This window comes from Aquila chrysaetos, chromosome 8 (assembly GCF_900496995.4).
Source record: "Aquila chrysaetos chrysaetos chromosome 8, bAquChr1.4, whole genome shotgun sequence".
NCBI classification, from domain to species: Eukaryota; Metazoa; Chordata; class Aves; order Accipitriformes; family Accipitridae; genus Aquila; species Aquila chrysaetos.
This window is the reverse complement of record NC_044011.1, coordinates 14,263,934-14,289,027: the sequence shown is the minus strand read 5'-3', so window position 1 is coordinate 14,289,027 and position 25,094 is coordinate 14,263,934. Positions and strand designations below refer to the sequence as shown.

General features: G+C 42.0%; 1 protein-coding gene across 2 annotated transcripts in view; it reads right to left on the bottom strand.

The window, feature by feature from the left end:
• The window catches only part of PLEKHG1 (pleckstrin homology and RhoGEF domain containing G1), a 140,107-nt gene extending 121,095 nt beyond the window's left edge, over window positions 1–19,012 (bottom strand). The window contains exons 1-2 of one of the 2 annotated variants that reach the window (XM_030023215.2): window positions 18,321–19,012; window positions 5,584–5,669 (exon numbers count right to left, since the gene is read on the bottom strand). The gene's annotated coding sequence lies outside the window, so the exon portion shown is untranslated. The remainder of the gene's footprint in view (window positions 1–5,583; window positions 5,670–18,320) is intronic. The other variant, XM_030023216.2, reaches the window with a different exon arrangement.
• Window positions 19,013–25,094: the final 6,082 nt, after the last annotated feature.

Sequence of the window (25,094 nt, the reverse complement as noted above, 5' to 3'; positions counted from 1 at the left end):
GCAAACAGATTTCAACTGATTCTGTGGGGTTTTCCTGCATTACTTGGCTGGTGCCATGACTAATATTTAGCTACAACATGATGCTTGCCAACAGATGCAAGATAAGTCTGAAATCCTATGGGGATGGGCTAAATGTTTAAAAGGCTTTCGAGGCATGAACAGGGTCTCCGTGCATCTCGCTCAGAAAGCAAAAATATTATTTAGTTGCCTAAATTACCTTTAGACAAGCCTACCAAAAGAAACCACCAAAACCAAACAACAAAACCACAAAAAAAATCCCCCAACCAGCTTTACCTCTGGAAAGAAGGAAAAAAACTCCACGTCATTTAAAACTGGGTTTATGGCACCTGTTTTTCCATTTTCCGAAGTTTGATCTGACCAGGGAAAAGCAGCAATGATGGAAGTTTAACCTTATCTATGCTGGATAATTATGCAGTTGATTACTCCATGCTGTCTGCAAATTTAGAGTGCGGCAGAGTGCGGGTGGAAATCAGTTTTGACGCCTGTTTTGCCAACACCATAAGGGCATATGTATCACTGGGGCATTAATTGCAGCATGATTCATTTATGGTATCATGAACATTGTATTCAGCTGTGTTGCTGTTCACCTACAGCACGGTATATTCTTGCTTACTTTTCCCATCTCTAGTGGCCCTGTGCATCTGTTCTTTGAAAATCCTGTCTAGCTTAAGGAAGGCTGTAAGCTTCCAGCTAAACAGCATCTTACGGATACAAGTTGTACATCTCAACACCTCCTTTGGTAAGTGCTGGGGATCCTCGCTTAAGAGGGCAGAGACAGAGCAGCTCTTAGGATAGCAAGTGACAAGTAAGGGCTGAAAAACCCCCAATTTTATCCTACACACATTAGAAACCCCCAAGAAAGAGGGCAGCACTACCCAGTGTGCTAACTTTAGTTAACCAGCTTCAACCAAGCTCAACATAAGCACTATCAGTAAGCACTATAAGTACCAAAATATTTAGTCTGTGCAAAAGCAGAGTACTGGCACCTTGCTTACAAGAAACACTGCAATTAAATATGATAAAAGCAAAAGGAAAGAATAAAGGACAACAAAGTAAGTGGTAAGGATTCAGATTTACAGAGCTCTTTCGATTAACGGGTTTTCAAGCACTTTGCGTGGCAAGAGAGAACAAAAAGGTTCCCCGTAGGCACACTCCAGGTTTGCACAGAGCGCAGCCCACTTTCACTGGCTTCTTTGTAATACAGGAGTGAGAAAGAAAAAGAAAATTGTGGAAAAATTGTGGCTGGTACGACGCAGAGGACAAGCTGTAATACAATCCACTACCAGCCCATACCTACTTCACCCAGCTGCTTTATTGAACAGCCTCAATCATTTCCCCAGACATCTGTCTTCCCCACCTTCAAGTCCCCTTCTTCTCTCAGGCCAGACCCTTTCCTATACTTCATCATCCATCTGTCCCCAAAATTTCCCTCTCTGAAACCTGTAAAGCCAGGTAAGGAGCTTCTCCTGGCTCCGTCCCCAGCCCCTCTCCAGGAGGGCAAGAGCACACCACAGAGCTCCCCAGAGTTAGGCTGCAACACATCAAGCAAAAGATGCTCAAGCAGGAGATGGACAACGGTATCACAGACTCAGAAACTGCATCCTAGAAATTGTAGTAAAAGCTGCGTGACCATTTCAGCTTTTGGGTCCTTGATATGAGTGCTATTTTTCCCCCCCCGTTCCCCAGCGGAAGCCGTTTTCAGTATGATTTGGGAGTGTTACACCTACAATGCAGTGACTATAATATGAAGACAGGACTCATTTCCCTACATCGTGCAATCAAAACACAGTACCTCCCTGAAGTCTTTGCAAGATTTCCTTTTTTTTTTTTTTTAAATACACTTATTTGGAAAATATAAACAAGCCATTCTGTTCGAGTGTGCAATTTGTTTTTCTGCTCTGGTTACACCTGTGGCAAAGGAACAATACAGTCACTCGTCACCCATAGCCCCTCTATTAACTAGTCTTGAACGGGGGCAAGGCGGGGGAGGGAATGTAGTCTTCAAGACAGTTTCACTGCTGTACAGGATGCTCACCAGAAAACAACAGATGTGCTATAATCACTACTGCCCATTCATTTCCTTTCTGTCAGAAAGAAAGCAGCAGTCATCAATTAAGAACCCCTATCTACTGGACACAAAAGGAAGTATACACTTTTCCTTGGCCATTTGACCGTAACAATAGGAGATGGCAGCGGGAAAGGACTGACCACTTTGAGCAAGCATAGGGGGGAAGATAGGAGTGAGTGAGCTTGTCTGTGGGGATTTTTTTTTTAAATAAAGATAAGAATTTTTATTCTACACCTTAATACAGAAATGTTTAAAAAATAAATCACTTTGTCTATAGATTATACAAAATCCTCATTATATTATTCCTGAATTTGTCCAGACAATTAATTTTATCTTTTTCACAGCAGAAAATCCCAAGCATGTGAACTGACAAGAGAATTAAGCAACATTTGGAAAAGCTGTTTTATCAATTAACAAAGCCTTTTTTTAAACAGTTATCACGATTTGTATAAAACCGTTAGTCTAAACGTACCAAGTGTTTAGACTTTCAATATGTCACTGGCATAAATTATTTGGATTAATATTTTTAAGAAGTCTAGTCAGATCTGTGGATCCTTCTGTTAAAGATTACATTCACTGGTCAGCTTCATCACTCTGAAGAAGAACAACAGCTTTCATAAAATTGCCAACCACAGAAAATCCTAGAGATGCACTTTATATTATGTCTGTTTCAGTCTGACTACAATCAGCCACAAAGGGTTTGGGGGAAACTCATTAAAAATTGCTAGCCTCAATTAAGGTATTAGGCCCTAATCTAGCATGCTAAATTAAACCCCAAATATTCCCATGGATACTAATGCAACCGCTCTAAGAACCTGGCAGGCAATTCCCACAATAGGAAAGCTTTTACTGGCCTTCACATCGCAACTGAACCCCTATTTTTGCCCCATACCTCTGCTCCATTGCATACCAAAAATAGAACCGACTTACAGAAAAGCTCACACGTGGGCATGCATCATTCCTCTCCACCCCCACACAGATTTGCGAGCCCTCATACCATTAAAGACATGGCCTAAACAAAGCATCCAGTGATGCAGATGCTCGAGGAATTTTTTTGTGTAGTGATTTTTAGTATAAACACACTGCATAATAAAACTCATGCTGAATTGTTAGAACAAAGTATATTGATCTGATGTTTCCTTCTCTGCTACAACAGATGTCAGGTTTTTAAGAGCTGCTGAAGCCCATTTTCATTCTTTCCAAAGATCGGCGTATTCTAAACACCAACTTCTTAAAACAATTAAAAACACACAATATTGTTAGATAAGTCAAATGGATAATAGCAAAATATAAACAAATTTCATAAAATATCTCCCCCACCAAAAGTTTTTCAGTATGAAAATATTCTTAAAACCTCCAGATTTAAGTCTGGCACATGAAGCAAATTTAGCAAATTTACTGATGGTTATTTGGTACAGATTTAACATCCATCCCACAAAGCTGTATCTGCCCAAACCATTAAGCTATTCTTTTTACAGGACAGCACTCCTCATATTTTAGGTTTCTTCCTTATTCCCATGAAATTAATTCCTTACTAAATGCACTTCATCTAGTCCTCGAATGCCTTATCCCATTAGTTGATACATTCCCACACACTCCAGCTTTGTTGATACAACAATTTTCTGAAGTACTTCACAGTGAACGCTTGTCTGCCATGGATCCCAGAAAATCTTAGGAAATCCTCTGCCTCTTAGGACACATGCACAAACCATGTTATCTCAGCTTTCAGAAAGAGGTTATTTGAGTCTGACGGTCTGTTTTAGCTTTTCTGTTCATCATGAAAACATATTAAAATCAATGCAACTCAAAACCAAGGCCAAGCAGCACATTTGAAATGAAATGGAAATCAGGGAGCGGGGAGGGCAGAATTTGTGCAAGTAATTCACTTTCTAAGGTCACTAGGCAAATACTTCACATGCATTTGGATATGCACAAATTTCAGGCTAAATAAATAAAATTATTTGCTGTGTGGAACCTGGGAATGTACAGCCTTCTCCACATTTGTGGACAAAAAAAATATGCTAGTAATTAACTTTCAGCAAATAACACAGATAACTAGCGTATTGAATTTAGGTCACGCCAATTATTTTTCTCTAAAGTATGTTAAAACATGCAACCGTATTCAAATCTTGTTATTTTTAGAAAATACTGAAGAGGAATTTCTGGTCTTTCCCCTCTCAGCCTCTGCAAAATGTTTTCCTACTTACAGAAACTGTTCTCCTTTGGATCCAAAGGAAAGTAAGATCTCGCTAATGTTTGTAAGATGTAAGCTTCAACTGAATGCTATGCAAGCCTGCTAGTGTCTATCTATGAAAGCTATGCAATCTCAAAGCATTGGGTCCAACACGAAGTTGCCATTCTCCCAAAATTTTAAATACATTTGAACACAATTGGATCATCAATACATACAACAAAATTATATTACAAGCCCCACTATCAGTAGGGTAAATAGTGGTCTAACATAGCATATTAGTATTCCCTCCCAGGTCACAGAAGCCAGAGTGGCAATTAACATAATGTACTTTTTTTTTTTTTTTTTAGATTTTAAAATAATCCATGCTACACTGGTTCCAGCATTAGCACTGGAAGGAGTGAAGTAGGTTATTTGTAAGTCACTGAGTTTTTCCAAATAGCAGCATCCCTGCTGTTAACCACAAAGCCCATCACTGAATGCCTGCTTTCTTCAGAGAGAGAAAAGAGTCCTTTGGGTTGGCACCAGCACTGAGGAGGAAAGGAAGGAGAAAGGGACCTTGCCTAAAGCCCTCCTCTTATCTAATATTGTCTGTGGGGTCTCCTGCCAGCCCTATTGTGAAGATTTCTGGAATGTCAGTTTGTTTCAGATAATCAAACAAGTGAAATCAGTTATTACAATCAAGTTACATTTCCATGGCATCTAAATCTGCTTTTCCTATGCTCTCAAGTTCCCCAGGTCCCCCAAAGACTTTCAGACAGTGAGAGTACATAAACAAAATTAAACACCCTAAAATAAATAAATAAATAAATAAACTATGAGAGATCAATTTCTTCTCAGAATGACATATAGTAACACAAGAAGTCTCAGGAGAACACCGAAGTCCCAGATCTCGCCAGCCCCATGCAGAGACCATTGTTTCTTCATGAAGGTAGAACTTCTACCTCCAAAAGGACAGAACCAAGCAGCCAAACAACACTTCACCTACAGAACTTTAGCAAAACTTCAGTTACAGAAAAAGACTTAGCCTCCCCTAACTGCTTAGGTGCCCCAAAATTTTAATTTAATTTGCATAAAACCCTACTAGCATGCACACTGAGAAAACCCACCAGCTTGGCTAAACAACGTTTCAGGCCAATACAGTACAGCAACCTATTGTGAATCCGCATACTAAGCAGTCTCATGGTTAACTTGAGGTATGTTCACTGAACACCAACACTAATCACCTCAGCCAGAGGCACAAACATGATCTCTTATTTTTTTTTTTAAAATTAAAAGTTAAAATAATAATAAAAAAATTTACCTGGTAGAGCACTCGTCAAACGAATCACTGTTAAGATAAGACAAAGTGGAGTCGCTTTTTCTCTCCTCTGTTGAATCTCTGGCCTTCTGCAGAAAGGATGGTAGAAATTATGGAATTAGAGGAAGGATAAAAGGGAGCACAACTGCGCAGCTCAGCAGGAGGCCGCACTCACCCCGGTTTAGACCCTCTAAGCCACACTTGCTGTACTGCCTGCCCATTCTGCCTTAAAGAGTAGCTGAATAAAACGTAGCACGGACTGAATCCAGTTCAGACAGGCTAAAGGGTCAGATTTTGAATAGGAATTAGACGCTAATGTGATTCCCAAAATCCCATTAAGAGTCTTACCACCTCTGCAAATGCCTACCTACATATATCTTTAAAAATCTAGACCAGACACTTTGTCTATGGTTGCGTTCTAAGTCTGTGGCAGAGCAGGAAAGTGCTGCTGGGCTCCCAAGCGCTAAACCCTGAAAGCTTCAGGCCATGTTCCTTCTGGAAATTGTTAGCGCTGATTTTAAACTTAATTACCTTTAACGCCTGGAAACTTCTGTCCAAATGAACCCTCACTTTCCTAGTGAGCAACAGAAGGACACGGCTCTAGCTGTTAAAGCAAATCAGAGCCATGGGTCGCTTTCCGAGATCTGTCTGGTACCTGCATCTGACCTAGATATTTTCAAAAGGTCAACAAAGAATGATAAATAATCCAAATTAAAATATTGTTTCTTCTACCACTTCACAAAAAGCAGCTATTGTAATTGTGGTGCAGCTTTTTCTAGCAAAATTTATTAACCTACCTTGAAGCCTAAAAAACGCAGGATTCTTGATTTAACGAGGGAAAGAACTCATTTCCTTTGCCAAATTTGTAACCCTTCCCAGCTTCAGAACATCAACTGGAACATCAACCAGGAATTGAACAAAGATACCTTTTTTATTATTTTCATTTCTCTAAGCCATTGCTTTACATTTGCCTGTTCTAGAAGACCCCAAGATCAATTTGCCTCTCCTTCTTAGCTATTTCTGTGCTACGGACTCAGCCAAAGGTGACAGTGAAGAATCCACAGAAACCGAACATCAAATGTTCTTGCTCTAAACTTTCAAGAACCTATTGAATGTAAGGCGATTTTTTTTTTTTTTTTTTTTTTTAATATCACCATAAGGCCTGTTTATATACTTGGAGTGGAAACAGCACACATTCAGCTGCAATTGATTTCCTGTATGGCAAAATACCTCAGGCATTTAGCTGGCTGGGAACACTGCAGAGGCCTCTTACCATCACCAGTTTTTTGAGACCAGGAAGCTCTGCCCCATGCTTGTTCTTATGCCAGAATAAACAGAGTCCCTACTGAGTGTCCAAGTTAATTTGGTCTAGGGGAACCAAATCATAAACAGGCAAGATCTTATATTTCAAAAATCCATTTAAAAAACATTGGTCTACTTTCAACTTCAACCGTAATACAATCAATTCAATCTTACTAATGTGGCATAATGTTAATCTACAGATGTTTTTTAAATACAAAAACTACTCCACCCGAGAGAAGTTTGGGGTTTTTTTAATGAAATATCAATACATTTTCCCTCATCCAGTTGCTATATTTACAGCAATAAATCAACACTACAAGGCAATTTCACAGATTAAGAGAGTGTATTTTTTCTCTTTTGGTATCACTGAGTGACGATTATAACAACAATTTTATTTATTGCATTTAGGTTTTTTCTGTTCATAACTGAATACATAGAATAGCCTCCACTAACATTTCTATGAATCTGAAGAAGGAAATATGTGAGTAGTCTTACCAGGTTCCTGTGATTAGACTGTAACTGTTGTAACATTCAAATGCCCAACTACCTGACTGTACCTCAGATGGTAAATTAAGTGAAACAAAAATACAAAGTGAGCTGTAATTACCATCCTACTTTCCATTTAGTGCATGCAAGTTTCCTTAGTCTCAAATCCTCCAGAGGCAAAGGACTCAATTTCAACTGCTAGAGAAAATCGTTTCTTTAAAAACTCTCGAAAGAGACAGACTGGCAACACAACCACAACCATTTAAATATACACACATACATGTGTATATATTTGTGTGTGTGTATGTATATATACATATGTGTGTATGCATATACATAAAAATAATGTGTGTATGTATATACATAAAAATAAATTAAAATCAGGAAACCAGACAATCCTGAAGAAGCCTAAACTTTTTATACGGCCACTCTTGTTTGATAGAAGTTTCATCAATAACAGCTTCTTAGTTCCAGAGTAAAATTATTGGCCTAAAGCTGAGCAATATTCTCTAACTCCAAGAGCACCCAACAGCCTTTCAAAGCCTTTGGATGAATGACTTCAGACAGGGTCCTACAGTCACATCCAAATCAACTAAAGCATAAGCTATTGGATACTACAGAGCATTCTTCTATCAACCCTTAACTTTTTCGAGAAAGTATTCTACAGATCTTGGTATTATCATACCATATAACAGAACAATCTGTAAGGAAAATGAATTTTTCATCCTGTGAATTTTTTGACCAATTTGGCTGAATAGACAGTTTATTTCTCAAACATCAACATAAGAATATTGCACACTTTTGCACTAGAAACACTATCACAAAGAAAACACGTGCATGCCCACTTAAAGAAATTGATTAACCAATATACTGTAATTTGTCCTACAATTTCTTTTTCATCTTTTAAAAGTTTGTATGTTTTAAAATAGCCTTAGTTATTCTAGAAATATAATTATTAATAAAAAAGTCTTGCATTCTTCATCACTTTTAGAAAACAGATAGGATTAAAGCATCAAGCAAGTAGCAGTTTAAGAAGCAAAAACCCCAAAGAAACCTACATTCAGATATTTAAATTGACTTGAATCATAATGACTGGGTGTCCTATGAAAAACATTCTGGCATCTGGAGATTTCACTGTAATGTTAAATGAAAAGCCCAGAAACTTGAAAACTATCTTTCAAAACTCAGTAAAATCAAGGTTGTCTTTCTGGGTATGCTCTGCATGGGAGGCAACCAAAATAATTTGCAGCAAGAGGATGGGTGCTTTATGTTGTTCTCTTAGGAGTCTTTGAGATCATCTTCACCTCAGTTTTCCTAAGAAGTGTAAGTGACACACAACCCTTCCGTGCTACATACTAACGTCCCAGACTGAGATGCTCAGTGAAAGGCTAACATTATCACTTTACTCCAATAAACTGGTCCCCTCAAACCATGGGTTTGAGTTTTGAAATCTTAATCCTTAAGAATTTCCCTACCCTGTTTCTGCTAGGGGAAAAGACCAAAATAAGCCAAAGCCACCCAACTATGTGTAATTGTGTTCCACAAACTTACAAGTGGAAATCTACTTAAATTACAATAGGCTATCAAGACATACATTCCATTCATTGTCAACCCTGCTCTTATCTGGTCCCCAACCATACTAAATCACATCTCACATCCAGACGACTTCATCCAGACAACTTCATCCTTACAATTTGGATCATATTGCGTATTCAACATAATAAAATGGTGTCAACATACTGTGGTATTTTAAAACAAACACTCTTGCCAAACAATTCCATATACTGGTCATCTAAGAAAAGCAGAGAATTAAATTCTTAGTAGAAGTTCACATGTGTTAGATGGCAAACCACTGTGCAGGTTTCATCCAGTGATGAAGACTAAAGAAAGAAATTTTTTTACATGATTTCTACTGAGTTATGTGCCAGTACTTAAAGCCCAACTTTTCTGTCCAAGGAAAGCAGCTTGCCTATTACAGCATCAAGGGAAGGCCACATACTGTAGCACCTACTCATTGCATGACGTAATTGTGATGAACGGACACAATATGTGCTGCATCCCAAGGAAATGGAATTATTCCACATGAAATCAGCTGAGCGCTTTTCCAGACGTATTAAGCTCATTTCATGGGCTAAGTACATGCAGCGCTCCCAGAGCTTCCTTCACTCTACCCATTCACAACAGTGAACAACACAAAGGTTGAGTTGCATGAGCAGGTCAACAGCTAAGAGTGAATCTTTGCCAGAACTCCTCCAGACCATCCCTGGTACGACCGCAGACTGTCCCCAGGAAAGAAGTCAGTGTTGGGCAAGTATGGGCATAGACAAGTAACTCTGACCCAGGTACCAGAACTAATCACTTCCTGATATGACTCAATGTTTATAACTAACAAATAAGAGAAACCTACCCAGTACATTTTTCTGAAATTGTCAGAAGACAGGCATCACTGATCCTCTATTGAAAACAAAAAGGACTTTTCATGCAGCACGGGCATTGATTTAAAGAAGAACAAAATGAAAAAACAGAACCATATAGTGGGCAGACTCCTCATCGCTACAAGACAGCAGCAATGAAGAGGCATTCAGATGGCCCTGGCACCCAGGAAGCTGGAATAGCTGCATGATGCACACAGCCAGGGTGGGCAGATGAATCTGTCAGGTATGTATGGAAGCACTGTCCCCTGGAGACGAAAGAGACTAGAAGGCAACAGATCTTCCGTGACAAAGGCTGAAGACCGGCTTTTCTTCTGAAGACAGCAAACCAGATAGCTGTGGCTTTGTTTTTGCAGAATTCTTCCTTGAAAAGCAGACACAGCTCCTATTCTATCCAAACGGTACACAGTGGCATGTGGAAGAGATCCCTTATTCATACCCTGCCTGTACGTATCATAGGTCCCATCACGTCAAAGCTTCACCATCAAAGGGCAGAAGAAAAATGCCTATTCTGCTTTGCTTTGACCTTGTGGGAATCTGAGTCAGTGCCTATGCTGCGCTTTGGATGAACAAACTGCTTTGGAGGGGCCTGAGGGATGCAGGAGCCAAATCCGTTGGCTGCATTTGACAACAGGGGTGGTTTATTGGCAGGACCCTCTGCTGCAGAATTGCAGGAAGAACCTCCTCAACGTGCTTTCTTTTGGATCTACACTGTGCATGGGAGCAGCAGGGTGGCTTAGCTGTGAGACTGAAGAACTCGAGGGACATTGTCGGCATGTACAGCCGTGACCGAGGAAGCACATCTGTGTTGGTAACAGGTCATGCTACTGGAAAGGAGTGACACTGCAGATAAAGTGGCAAAGTGCAAGCTGCACTAATGGAGATCACCAGGCTGAGTCACCACACAGATAGCTCTAAACTCTGCTCAGCATGGCTCACGCCTTGGTAAACCACTCTGTCCTTCACGCAAAAAGAAAGATGGGGTTTTCTTGATGCTCTATTCTGCATTTCCCTGCTGGCAGACTTTATGAAAGAGGAAGGTGACTCCTGAAGGTAAGGTCTGCAGAAAGCCTGGTCCTTTTCAACTGAAAAACTTGCCTAGCACTGACTCTCTCAGCATACAGACATCTCTGATACCAGCTTAGGAACACTGTCATCTAAAGCAATGGAGGAACAGAAGCATGCCAAGATACTGCCCTATAAATCAGAAAGAAACCTTGGAGATTAAATGGTTATTGATACCCTCAGGAGTTACTTACTATCTTTCACTTAATAACAGATCACAAAATCGTATAGTATATTACCAAAAGCCTACACTGTACCTGATACTCGGTGCTGCAGGTAGATGTTCAGAAGGTAAGTTAATGGCTTTCCCCTGGAAATCTGGGAAAAACCTCAGAAGATCAAATGAGTTCAAGCTCAGGAGAAGGAGACGCTGGAGACGACACCCTCCTACCACAAGACAGAAGAGACTTCACAGCATAACCAACCTGATAAGGCAAGGATTGTAAAAGGCTACGTTCAGTGAGGAGTGTGGCAAGTGGGCCTGCAGGGCAGAGACAACAACCTCCTCAAGGCAGCAGGAGCACAAAATGACCAAGATAGATCAAATCAGACATTTATGACTTCAGACTCATCTAACATGACAGAGACTGACAATTATCAGAGAAGACTGACAGAAAGGAGAGATTACAAACTTCGTATGCTGGTAGTGTATGAGGGAAGGCAAGCTGCCTCTCCAAATTCAATAAGGATTCATTGCTAAATACATCTTTGTCTACCATTCAAATAGGCTAAGACTGCTGATTCTTCAGAGAAATTAGTGTTTCTGCAACAGGCTGCAGTCTATGATGACATCACTCAGACACTAAGGTATGACAGCTCTCCGAGCAACCACACAAGGTATGTTATCAGGATAATAAGAAGGAATTGGAAAGTAAACAATGACAACGCTTCACAAACACTTGAGTGTGAAGCATGCTAATCTTGGCAGCACCAAACCTGCTTGCAAACTAAAATGATGTTTCTGCTGATATTAACTTGGTTGCAGTTTAAACAGCAAGTGGAAAGCTTTGTGCGTACTGAAGTGATAAAGATTACAGACTTGCATAATAAGTGGTTCTTAATTTCACCCATCTATTTTCAAAATTCTTTAGAAAGAATGAACTATAATTTTTCCTTCATATCAGGTATCAAGGACACAAAGCATGACGTTACTTTAGATTGAGATACCACAGATCAGTGGCTGCCACAGAAAGCAAGTGGTTCTGCCACTGTATTTCTAAAATGCATTGGGACTTCAACTGTGAACCTGGACTCACTGGGACAAGCAACACAAATACAAAAAAAAAAAGGGGGTGGGGGGGGAGAAAAACAGCAAGAACAGCAAGTTGACACTGGTATGCAGAAATCACAACAAAGCTGCGGCAGACACTGTATCTAATCTTAGGGGACATGCAGGGGGTAAACATTGGTAAATACTTAAACAAAGAAGAGTTTACAGGAGGTTAGCTAGGAAAACTTGCCTGTGTTTACAGATAACTCCACCTAATACAAGCGGAAGCATGGGAGAAAGTACAAGCACTAGGGCCCACGCACTAAATCTAGGAGATAGAGACTACTCATGTGGCTGATTAAAGGCAGAAGCTGACCTTGAAGCCCACACCCAGATGACAATGCCGAAAGATGTCAGCCGTGACCGTGAAAGGAAGCTGGCTCTTAAACCGTCCCTGACAGTGCTCCTTAGGGCAATCCAAATAGCCTTCTCTTTCCTGAGCTAGGTATCAAGGTTTTTATCTACCACAGCTCTGAGTAAGCAACTGAGCAGGTGATTCGATCACCGTTCCAGTGATACCTTTTTATCTCTGCTCAGTACTTCCAGCGAGAGGACACATGCATCCTATCAGCAGAAATCATTAGCTGCATGATACTAATGCCTGGGGCATGATCCTGAAATGTCTGAATGGATATGAACGTTCAAATATTTCAGTATTAACATTCATTAAGTTAGGTTTTAAAACATCTGGGCAGGGCTCACATGCAAGTTTCTACAGAACGCATGCTTACGGGAAGAGGCTTGGCACCACTTGCAGTCTGAAACTCAATGACAGAGCAGGCAAGCAAGACTTACAGGATTCAAAGATAATTAGCACTGCTTCAGTCACAAGTTTGCATGGGAAACAGCTGCCGGCCCAAGCTATACCTATTCACTACACTTATAAAACACACATGCAGCTCCTACTACCATAACCATCCATGGTCCCACAGAGGACTAGGAGGAGGGACTAGGGGAGCTCATGCCAAGGAAGGAAGAAAGAAAACAAGCCAAATTCATCAAGTCTCTTTTCTAGAGACATTTTTAAACCAACACCTTGCGTTGTATTTTCGCAGCAATGCTCTGCATCATAATTAGTGAGAACGTGGGCAGTGACCACCCCCATATTCAGGTCCTTCAGAAGGTGCCCCAGTCAGCAGCTGACAGGGGCTTTCAGCAGCTTGTAAACTTTGCTTGGACAGCTGCTTCTTTCAGGCCTCCTCAATAAATATCAGTAGCTTTTCCCTCCATTTCCTTCCCCAGTCCACCCTGACTAGGCCCCTTTCTTTTCCTGCACTTGTAATCAAATTTGCCGTTAAACCTATTTTGGCCCAAGTTCACATAAACTCAAATTTTGGTGAATCAGACTAGACAGACCTATGATACAACAACCACAACTAAAAAAAGTTATTTATATCCTTAAAGTGACCTGAGAAACTTTTAACACTATGAGATAGTTTGTCACACACACACTCCTTTGGAAATTGAATTAACACAAACAGGCTTTGCTGATACTTTAAGTTATTATCTAAACAGTTCACATTCATTTTTTGTATGCTTAACCACATATATAAAAGGCTCCCGTACTTCCAAGCATAACTGTCGCCACTGCACTGGTGATGTGCCGAAGACTGCCTTTACCTCTTCACTCGCTCTGCTCCTGTTCCCCCCTCGGTTTTGTGGTTCCACCCGCTCACTCTGATGTGTGATGTTTTTCTAAAGTCCCAAGTCCTGGAGCTATGACATCTCATGGGAATCTCAGCTCTTCTTTCAAAAGGAAGTTTCTGTGCATTACAGTTAAACAAAAGAACTGGAAAATATTACTTCAATAGGCTTAAAAACCAAAAGGAACTGAAAAATATCACAAGATTAATGGTTAATAAACCAAACACACAAGTTTGGGAAGTCTGAGCCATGACCGGAGTGGGGAGGACACTGTTTGAGACTGATGATGCAGCACAACTCTTTAGGTGGTTTTGGTCAGTCTCCCAGAATGAGAGGCTTAATAAAATATTAAATGAGCAGCTATTAGAAATGCTTTGAAAAGTGTCTTTAAAAGAAAAAACTATAGGTTCCATGTCCTCTGTATTCTCAGTTTACAAGAATAACGCTTTCTTCCACTTTTTTTGCTTATTGCCAGTCCTACAAAACTCTTTCTGTGTAACCACAGTAATGCAGGTTCTTAAAACTAACCATTCAGCAACACCTCTGCAAGTCCTTCTGCCACTCCAGACTTTGCTGAGGGCTGCAATAATTATTCTGCCCCCACCCCCCACCCCCCCCCACCCCGCTACAAAAGCAAAATGCTGTTTAAAGTAGTGGTACGACATCTTCATTGTCCCCACGAGTAAAAATTCCAGCTCATTGTAAGAGGACCGCCATATATAATCACAACTACTCCAGATGTCTTCAGTAGACATTATATTACTAACTTGCATTTTTTCATATGCCATTATTCTATTTTCTATTGTACATTCTAGCTAAATATCTGTGCACTACACTTGGCCTCTGAAAAATTTATGGCAAAGTAACTTAAAGCCATAACTAATTTAATGTGTCAATAAAACATGTTTCTTTAACACAGCAATCATCCTTCTCAACACATGACTGAATATAAAAGGGAATGCACATCAGATTAATTCCTTTGTACTAACTTACAACTGTCACAGCTTTATAGATGTCTGATCTGAGAAACGCTTCTAATCAGAGTCCTGCAAATGGCTCCCTTCATCGTCAGATTGGACGTTTCCATTATTTCCTGACCCAGCGCATCTGACCCTATGGACTTGGGGTATATGACAGGGCCATGCCGAGCATCATCTCCAGCTGTCACCCAGCAACATGGTACCTCTTCCTCTTCATGACCCCATGCTCCAAAGGCCAACAACTGCAGCTCTGGCTTGGCTGGGGAGAGACTTAGTGGTGCCCAGCAATTGCTGGAGTGGCAACTGAGCATGAGGGAAACAAACAAATAAATAAATGAACACCAACACTTGAATGAGTCTTTGGGTACTTTAATAAGTGTGCTACATATCTGTTAAAAGATCATTATTTAGGACTTCTTAAAAAAAAAAAAATTAAGAGATAAAATCAAAAAAACCTGTCTATTCTGAGTTCACGTATTTTGTAGTATCCTTCCCTAGGAATTGTTTTGGTTTGGGGCTGGTCTTTTTTAAATACAAAGGACACACTTAAATTTTAGCGATGATACCTCTGTAAAAAAACTTTTTTTTTTTTAATAGCGGTATCTAAAGCTAAGCTGTGGAAGTATTTTTCAAAATTACAAACAGCAGATTTTGCAGCTGTGTTCTTGTTAGCCCTGTCTTTGGGTTGATCGCAAAAGTACCCACCAGAGCCCACAAGTTGTATGGGCGACGATATCACAGAGCTTCGGCTATCCCTGTTACCAATAATCTTTTCAGTAAGGTAAAATGACAGAAGCCGCTATGACTATTACAGTTCTGTTAGTGTTCTATGGTTACAGAAAACAGATCAGCTTTGCACTGGAGAGTTTGCATTCAAAGATAATAAAGCATTACTTCAAGTACATGCCTTCATCAGTTGCTATAACCCTATCTAGTTAGCAGGGCTTAAAAAGCCTTTCCAGAATTGGAGCCAAGAAATCACAAGCATAAGAAAGGCAGAGGACAACAGGTATATGGCAATCCAAACAAATGCACATGAAGAAGCTTTCAAAGATGCACACTGATCCAAATGACTTAGCAAAAAAATACCAGTGCCACATGAAAAATTTCATCAGTGAAAGGTTCAACCACACCAACTTACACAGATAACAGTAGCAAAAAGTACCACAAACTCATAGCTTGCCTAAATTGCTTATTAAATAAGAAAGCAGATATTTTTACTTCCCTTCTAGCTTTTACCTTTTAGGTCACAACAAAGGTTTAAAATAAAATAATTTTAAAAAATACCAACAAAAACACACAACCCCATTTAAAAAAAACAAACAAACAAACAAAAAAAACCCACCACCCCACAAAAACCCCACACCACACAGGAAGGCTCCAAGAGCTCAGTTGGTTCACATCAAACCTTTTCTGCTGGGCACAGTTTATACCAAGGCCTCGCAATCAACCACTTTGGCCCAAACTATGCCTTTGGACAGTTAACTTGTATTCTCACATCCTGCCTGAGGAAGAAGTGGAACACATTGGCTGATGTCCTGAAATGATGAGAGCTGCCAACAAACTAAGTTCAGTACTTGAAGATTGCCAAAGCTGTACATTCTTAACATCTACCCTCACTTAAAAATCAAGTCAATACTGCCTTTGCAAGATGTTATCAAGTAAGACTACAAATGACAAACCAATTTGACTACACACTTAGTTTTTTCTTTTTTCTTTTTTTGAAAATCATAAGGAAAACAACAAGAAAAATGACACATTAACACCTAGCATTAGAATCATAACATGTCTTCGCAGGGATGCCCTCAGTCATACAGCCACAGGTCGACGTTGTTTACCTAGGGCTCTCTAGGTCTGTGAGAAAAAGCCAGCATTCCCATAAATGAACACATTTAAAACTGAACCTTTTATCGGAGTGTTCTGCATTGTTTCTAGTTTGCCAACTGAGAATACAGAGGAGAAGTAGAGAGTCAAAGTTTAATAGCTAAGCATCTGCACCGACCCAAGAACAATACCAATATTCATTAAGAGGCTGATCTCAAACTACCATCTCATATTTTCAAGACAAGCACCCTATTAATACATTTTCTAACCTTAGCATAACTCTTATGTTTTCATCTCAAAGCACCCACACGCACATTGGTAAAGAGCTCCCAAAATTATGACAACTACGTGCCACACACACCCCAAAAAAAAAAAAAATTTAAAAATAAATCTCAAGGAAGCTATATATTGTGCCTTGCCAACCACAGTGAATTGCACAGCCAGGAGTTGCTACAGCCAGATTTAGCTTTGTACAAGCTAACAGGATTCCTTTATAAATTTAGCTAGAGGCACGGGCAGCAAACGCTTGTGGAAATTTGAACTGCGGCTCTCCAGCAGCAAAGATTGTTCCTTCCAAGAATGAAACAGTAGCAAAAGACGACTATTAGTAGGATCTTATTACACAGCCTTCAAAACACCTATAAGTCATCAGGTTCTCTAGGCAGCATTATTAAATTGCTGAAGTACCAGCAAACATTAAAAGAAAAAAGGCCACAGCTGTTTCTAAGCCTGCCAATTAATAATTAAAGGGGGAAAAAAGCCAACTAAAGAGAGACCGTAGTGGAAGCCAGCTGAATGTACAGCTAAGTTTGTTTCGGGTCCTTTTCCCTCACACTTGGAGCACTGTGGCTCGTGAAGGAACCGAGCGCCTCAGGTCTGTCAGCGCTAACCGCAGGACGAGCTCTGAAGGGCTTCTCGTTCAACAAGAGGGACGAGGACCGGGACACGCAACCCGCAACGCAGGGAAGGGGCAAGGGCAGGAGATGGGCTAACGCACCCAGGGTCCCCCAGGACAGCAGGATGCCGCTCTGCCCCGATTGCCTCTCCCTCTTCTTCCCTCCCCACGCTACGCGTTCCTGCTCCTTAACAAGAAAATCAATCGTATTTTTAACCCTCTTTAGGCCACGCTTCTCACAATCCAATTAACGTTACTTTGAAACACCAAAAATTGAGGGGGTTCTGGAACGGAGTTTTCCAGAGACACAGGTTTGCTAAAGCATCCGCACCGAACCCGAAACGCGGTGCAAACGTGGAAAGAGACATCTCCTCCCTCCCCCGAAACACTCGACGAAAATCTTCCGACCTCGGCTAAGCCCGGCGTGCAGCAAGCGCGGTGCAGCCCCCGGCCGCGCACAGGCTGCCCCTTTGCTCCGGCGGAGCGGCCCAAACACAAAGCGCTTTGGTGGGCAAAGCAAACAGCTGCCGCTCGCTGCCGGAGCCCCGATGAAAAGCCCGGCGCACGGCGCCTGCTACCGCCGGCTGCCAGAGGCGGGGGGGGGGGACGGGACACGGCGGGGGGCTCGCACACCGGCTGCGGACGCGAAACGCCCGCTCCCCGGCAGACCCCCAGGGCGCCGGGAGATGGGGCCGCCCCGCCCCGGTGGTTTCAGGGGGCTGCAGGGCACCGGGTGCCCCACCGACCACCCACGACACACACCCACCCCCTCCCCGCGCCCCGGGAGCGGCCGCCGCCCCCTCCCCGGCGCGCCCCGCACGAACAAAGCCCCCCGCGCTCACCGGCAGCCTCTCGCCGTCCTCCGCCCCCGCACGCCGGTTAAAATCCAGGCGCAGGGCTGCGGGCCGGGAGGTAATTCCCCTCCCCGCGCCGCCTCCGTAACTCATTCAGCGGCGGCGCCGGGTGTCCCCCCTCGGAGCGCCCGTGGCCGCGCCCCGGCTCCCTCCGTGCGCTCGGGCTGCGGCTTAATCTCCAAACTTCCTCCTCCTCCTCCTCCCGTCCGGGCAGGGGAGTCTGTGAAACTCCCCTCCTCCATCCAGCTCCCGCAGCCGAGCCGCTGCCTCAGCCCCTCCCCAGGGAGGCCCGGCCCGGCCCCGGGCTGCAGCTGACTCCGCTCCGCTCCCCTTCTCCTCCTCCTCCTCCCCCGGAGGCTGGGAAAGGGGGGAAGAGAGATTAACCACTCGGACTTGCCTCTGGAGCCGAGCCAAAGAGAGCAGTCGGATTACAGCCCCGGGAAGAAGGGAGGAAAAGGAAAAAAAAAAAAAAAAAAAAAAAAAAAAAAAATCAGCTACTGTTTTTCACGCGGGGAGCAAGCACCCGGCTTTCCTGCCCTCCCTCCGCTGCCAGGGCACCGTTTCCCTGCCCCGGCTGGGAGCCCCATCCCCGCCTCGCCGGGCTCTCCACCGGCTCTTCTTCACCACCACAGGTTTTAAATTCAGTGATCCAACGCACAACGTTGGCATTGAAGGGTGAGAGCTGCTGTAAACGAGTACGAATTGCCAAAAGGCGAAGGGGGCGGGTCCACCCTGAAATACAGCCTGTAAAAAGCAAATTCAAAGAGGTTTTAGAGACTACACTTGCCTCCTGGCAGTCTGCCTGGCCATCTTCTTTGAAAAGGTGAGTTTAAAGTTACTTTTTTTTTTTTTTAACGTTGTGTAAGACGCACACGAAGAGAGAAACTGCTTAAATAAAGCCTGAATTCTTTGTACATGTTCAGTGGTCCTTATTCTTCTGAGCCCTAACAAAATCCTTGGTTTCCTGTAAAACCTTGTTCCATACTTCACATTCAGTAAAGCTCTGTTGCTTTTGTTCTATAACATAGTTGCTCCCTCTACTCATGCTAATATAGAGCACAGAGAATATGAGGAAATTTGGGAGGTTAGAGTACTTTATAGGTTTAAGATGTCAAAACATGTAATTACAGCAGTAATTCAGAAAAGCAGGAAGTTTCAGTGTTTGCCCTCATCTTACCTGTTCTCACTGGAATCCTTTCAAAAAAGAAAGAAAGAAAAAAAAAAAGCTCTGGCAGGATCTGTTTCTGTATCATTAATTCAAAAGCCCAGAGCTCTTTCCCAGCACGCACATTGCATATCCTTTAGACCAGTGCTGAATTTTAAAGGATTAACACACTTATGAATTAATTTTGGCCACATTTCAAACCAAAGGTTTGCATTTAGTAAGTGGGACTATATTAGTTTCTCAACTGAAAAAAAAACAACCCTCAAGTGTTTTAATGACAGCCATTCTTACACATAACATTTATTCACATTGCAGAATTATCATATTGCATAGTTACCACCAAGGGGTGAGTCCCACTCCAGCCCTCCTTCCTTGCAAACCATTACCGTCCTATCAGGCAGAAAAGGCAGACCACGGAAGGCTGGACTCCACGGTTAATATTCTGGAATGGCGCTCTACAAAGTTGCTTGACAGTGCAAACGGGGAAAGGGCAAATAATTTCAGATGTGACTAGTAGCTCCACTGAACCCAGCCCACTGGGCATGACCTCCTGCACTGCATGGCTACTCCATGTCTGAATTCAGCATCCGACTGAGCACACACCCTTGCCTCAGCACACTACACACTGGCCTTGTGCTGGGGACAAAAATTTGGCCTTCGTTTGCATGCCATTTAAAAAAAAAAAGGCAGCAAAAACCTCTTTAATGAAACTACTGGGCAAGAGAAGCATTTGTAACTCTTTCCCATTGGGGGAATCAGGGAATGTTTTTCCTTTACGAATAGATCTTTCAAAGTTGATAATAAAACAAACTACTGGTTGATGCATTTCACTCAGGCCAAATTAAAACAAATGAAAATGCACGCACATCCCCAAATGGGAAATATAAGAACAAACCCCCCAAACCACAGAGTATTCCAAGTTCCTTTAAGAAACTGTACAGTCTCTGCAAATACGTTTTAAAGGCCTTACATGATCTGTTCCATATGGAGTTTGTTTTTCCTCAGTGCTGTGACTAACAGGAAAAATCTTCAAGAGGGGAAGTCTCTTCCTCTCTCTTCATCCTTCTACCTCCCTTTCCCCAAAGGGCTGATCATGAGCCAGTCTGGTTTCTGTTTGCTTGTGCTAAAAATAGCATTCCAGTGGACTGACAAAATACCTTCAGTTTTATGTTGACTGACTGATAGAGTACAATCATTGTTGCAGAAAGAATGATAGAGTTTTAAAGGTCAAGCTTCACAACACTCTAATAGAAAACAGTGTATCTGAAGAACCACCCAGTTTTGACCAATTAGATACATGGACAAACCGTGGGAACTCTTATCTCTGAAGGTAATCCAGGTGACTATTGGCAAAAGGGCATGAGTGACAAGGAGACTGCAGGCAGGCAAACCTTTCACCTGGGTATTGCCTGTGCACCAGAAGGCCTGTGGCACAGGTGAGAGCACCGTGTGCTATGGGGGTTCTCAAACAGCTTGCTCAGTCACCCTCAGCAGCGCTCCCAGGCACAGGCAAGAGACAAGCCTCCACTCCCCCCGCCTCCATCTTTTTCGGCACACATCTTCTTCTACTCGTTCTCACAGTGTCTCTCATACCCTCACACAGTAGGGCCTCTGCCTTCCCCTCAAACACAAGGTGGGACCCAGCTCCATCCAGCAGCTCTTTACCTCTGTCCCTCCTGCTGCCCGTGCAGTCAGGAACTTGCACCACTGATGAGTTAGTATCTCCCACACCCCTGGTCAGGACTTGCCTTCATGTACCACTTGAAAGTGGTTTGCTTACTACAGTTGGGGACCTGTAACCTAACATTATTTTCCCCTTCAGGGTTTTCCTTTCTTCTAAGAAGCCTGCTTATATCAACTAGTCTACCAATAGGTTTGTACGTAGACATACGACCTCAAACATCATAGCATTTGTTTACATCACCAGGACTGAACTGCACCAGCCATTGTGTTAATGTTTTTCTCATTTTGGCTGTGACTCAGCAAAACTGTAAGCAATGCTTTTAAATGTACGGAAATCTGTGTCACTTCAGTTTTGCTGACTGATGATGAATTTCAGCATTCACTTGAAGAGAAGCACAAGTTTATCTGTTCCGAATTAAAATCGGGGGGGGGGGGGGGGGGGGGGGGAATATCTGTCCCTACAATAGCATAAAACCGCTACTTGTAAAGGCACCCCACGCACACACTTAAAAGACACATCCCACATTTGATTGTTTGGTGGGGGGGATCTGTAGAAGCAAGCAGCTGCATCCATGCCGTGCACAAAGGTGTAAGGCAGGGAAAATGGATGTAATCTTAATCTGAGCACTCCGCAGTCAGCCTCAATAATAAAAGAAACACAATCTGCAATGTGCTTCTTGCCTAGCATCCAAATTAGTTATTCCACCCACAATACAATTTAATTGGCAGGCACAGGTACACTCATTTGCTTTGCAAAGCAATATTATTAAGTGTGGGTTTTTTTTAGAGCTATGCGCCTGTTTAATAGAACATACTCTTTCATGTATACTAATGCCAAGGAGTATACAACCATTCCAGTAATTATATGTTCCAGTAAAATCATTAATATCAAATAAAATGCTATCATACCTACTTTATGCCTGGGTCCTGTAGGTATTTAATTACCTCCAAGTTGATGAGATACCTGTGTGAAAAAAATTGGAAGCGTATTTAAGTCTTTACAGCAACAGCTGTTAAAACTCTTAATCACAGACTACAAAGTTCAAATGTCTTACTCCCAGTCTTACTACAAAGTTTAAATGGAAGTACTTTAAATACAGGATGACTTTGAATGCCACTTGCCTTGGGAAACAAATAGTGCACATAAAGCATGGGAGTAAGATGATGAAGTTTAGCGTTTACAAGCATGAAGACCATCAACATGAGAAAAGAACAAGATACTGTACAGAAGGAATTGACTGAACTTAATCTTTCTAGGGAGAGGGTTTGGTTCCTTCTTTGTCTGGGAATGTTTCCATGAAGAAGTAAATATCTTTGAGATCACTTGCTTGTCCACATAGCAGCACTGCTTGGATCCTCCACAAATGCAACTGTATTTCATAGAAAAAAAACACGCAGACCAGCTGCAGTTTTCAGAAAATAAACTTCAGGTAAATTCAAAAGATAGCACAATTACATTGTCAGCTCAGGTCCCAAATTCCTTACAAGTCCTGGTCCTTAAGCACAACCTCCACTTCATTGCACTTTCTTAAGCATTGTGGTAGATAACAGCCTTCTACATTTCCCATCTGTTCTCCTCCAGAAAGTTTTTCTGCTGGCTTATTCCTGAAAGCATTTGCATCTACACCCTTGCAAACGAAAAACACGTTTCAGTCTTACAAGGGCTTATCTTCTTCCCAATGAATTTTTCTTTGGAGTATTTTAGGTTATAAGGCTAGAACCGAGCAGTTAATTTCAACCCTGCAGACAAGGACAGCCTTCAGTCACCCTGCTCTGGAAGAAAGTCACTACTAGTTGCATACTCCTCATACCAAAGCCACCAGGTAAGGATGACCCATCACAACCCCTCCAGGGTGCAGGACACTTACCCCTTTTCTCTTGACAGGACATTCAAAAAGCACTCAAAATAAAGCTGGAGCAGGATCCCAGCCATCCCCTCTTCTCTATTCAATTGCTAGCACAGCAGACAGACTTAATGGGCATGCAGGAGGTGCTTGTTTCTCAAACTCAGCTGCCTCTTTTTAGCTTAAATTGGTTAATCAGAAAAAGAGTATTAAAACATGTCACAAGGAGGCCTTTGGTTTGTGGGGTTGATTTAGGGGCAATAAGGTCATGCCCTTTAGAAGGTTTTTTCCTTGCTGCATGCTTTGTGGTAAGTCCACATGCACAAAAAAGCAGGATCAAATCTGAGGTCTTAAGATCACAACAAAGAATACATTAGAGTCACTTTTAGCAGCAACTGAGAGTTACTTTTCAACACTGCTAATACAGATTGCTCAGATGGCAGATGAGCTCATCTGATTACAGGAATCCACTTCAACTTAAAGGAAACTCCTTCAAACATATAACCACTGGTTTCTTCTGGCTCATCTAGGTTATTAAAAGAACTTTTACTACTTACATGAAAATCTTGCGGTTCTCTACTTTCAGCTGTGCCTTTTAAAGCACAATGCTCCATGATAATTAGACTAATTGTTTTAAACTACCATCTGAGTAATGAGTAATAACCATGCTTTTTTTTAGGCTATAAACTGAATTCAGCCCCTGGCTAACTGCTCTGAGATCACCAACCAGTCCCTGGAGTATTCCTTTCAAGCATGACTGGCCCGAGATTCTCCCTTGCATTTAGTCTGGTTTGCTGCCATCAGAGAGCGACAACCCCAGAGCAGGCGGTTTGTGAGGACAGTCCTCTGGGCATGGATCGGAGTGGATCCCAAGGGGCAGGTTTGCAAGAGGGAGCTAAGAGGACTGTAATCTCCTTTGCTGTATCACTGTCTAATGCAGCGTGCATTCCCAATCACCTATCAGATAACTGCTGTGCCACAGTTCAGCCATTGCAATCCTCATCAAAACCGCATCCCGTGCTGTCCTAAGCTACTAGTGCAGCAAAAAGCTATCTTGAGGAAAGACTTTCCTATCTCTTAGTAAATTCTAGGAGTGGCAAAAGCCAAGCAGGTCACAGGCAGCAGGCATAATTCATCACAGCCCTTGAGCAAGTTTAAATTACACTGAACAACTCACGCTCAGCCACTGCAGACTGGTCAGGGGAAGGTGGGATATCAGATGCTATCAAGCCAGAACAAAGATTTAACAAACCCGCTCTGGCTTCATTCTGCACATATCTACGTGAATGCAGACAAGGCAGTGGAAAAGGAAGTCCCAAAGCTTTATGAGGAGTTGTAATGATCAAGGCTGTTAACCCCGAAATGGGAACTTGCATTGACCTCAGTCAGTCCCTATCCAGAAGAAGGATGTAAGTCCTAAAATGAAGATCTGTCATTGACAAAAAGACAGAGAATCTCTTACAGTTTTTACAGATCTTCCTACCTACAGTACAGATAGATGCTTTTGATTCTTTAATAGTCCCATATAGCAAAGTAAAAATGTAAAGTACTTTAAACAGAAGGGAGAAAAAGGCAGTACCTCAACCTCAGACAAGGGGGCCTGAGTGCAGAAGAGAGACCTCAGTGAAATAATGAAATAAGGAAGAAAAATAGGAGTGGAAAAAAAAAAGCAAAACAACAACAACAAAAACCCTAAAGTGGTATGCTCACTGGTTTGTTATGTTATGTGATATTAATTCCTTTTATTTAATGTAGAAGGTTAGCATAGAAGGCTGGTGCAGGAGAACAACCCAAAATTAAAACCAGAAACAACATCATTTAGAAAAGGCAATGTATTGCAGCATCTTGTAAATACTTGTTTATATGACATGGCCTATATTGGTTATTCTATCTCTGGTCACAAAGCAATTATCTATATAAAAAAATATGAAATTTGATTGTTAATGTAACAGAAAAAGTTCCCGATAATTCTGAGGCATAACTGAGTATCAAATTTCAATGTTTTGAAAGAATTCCACCAGTCAAGCAGCCAGCACACTGTATTATAATTGCAGATGCAAGAGTTACCAA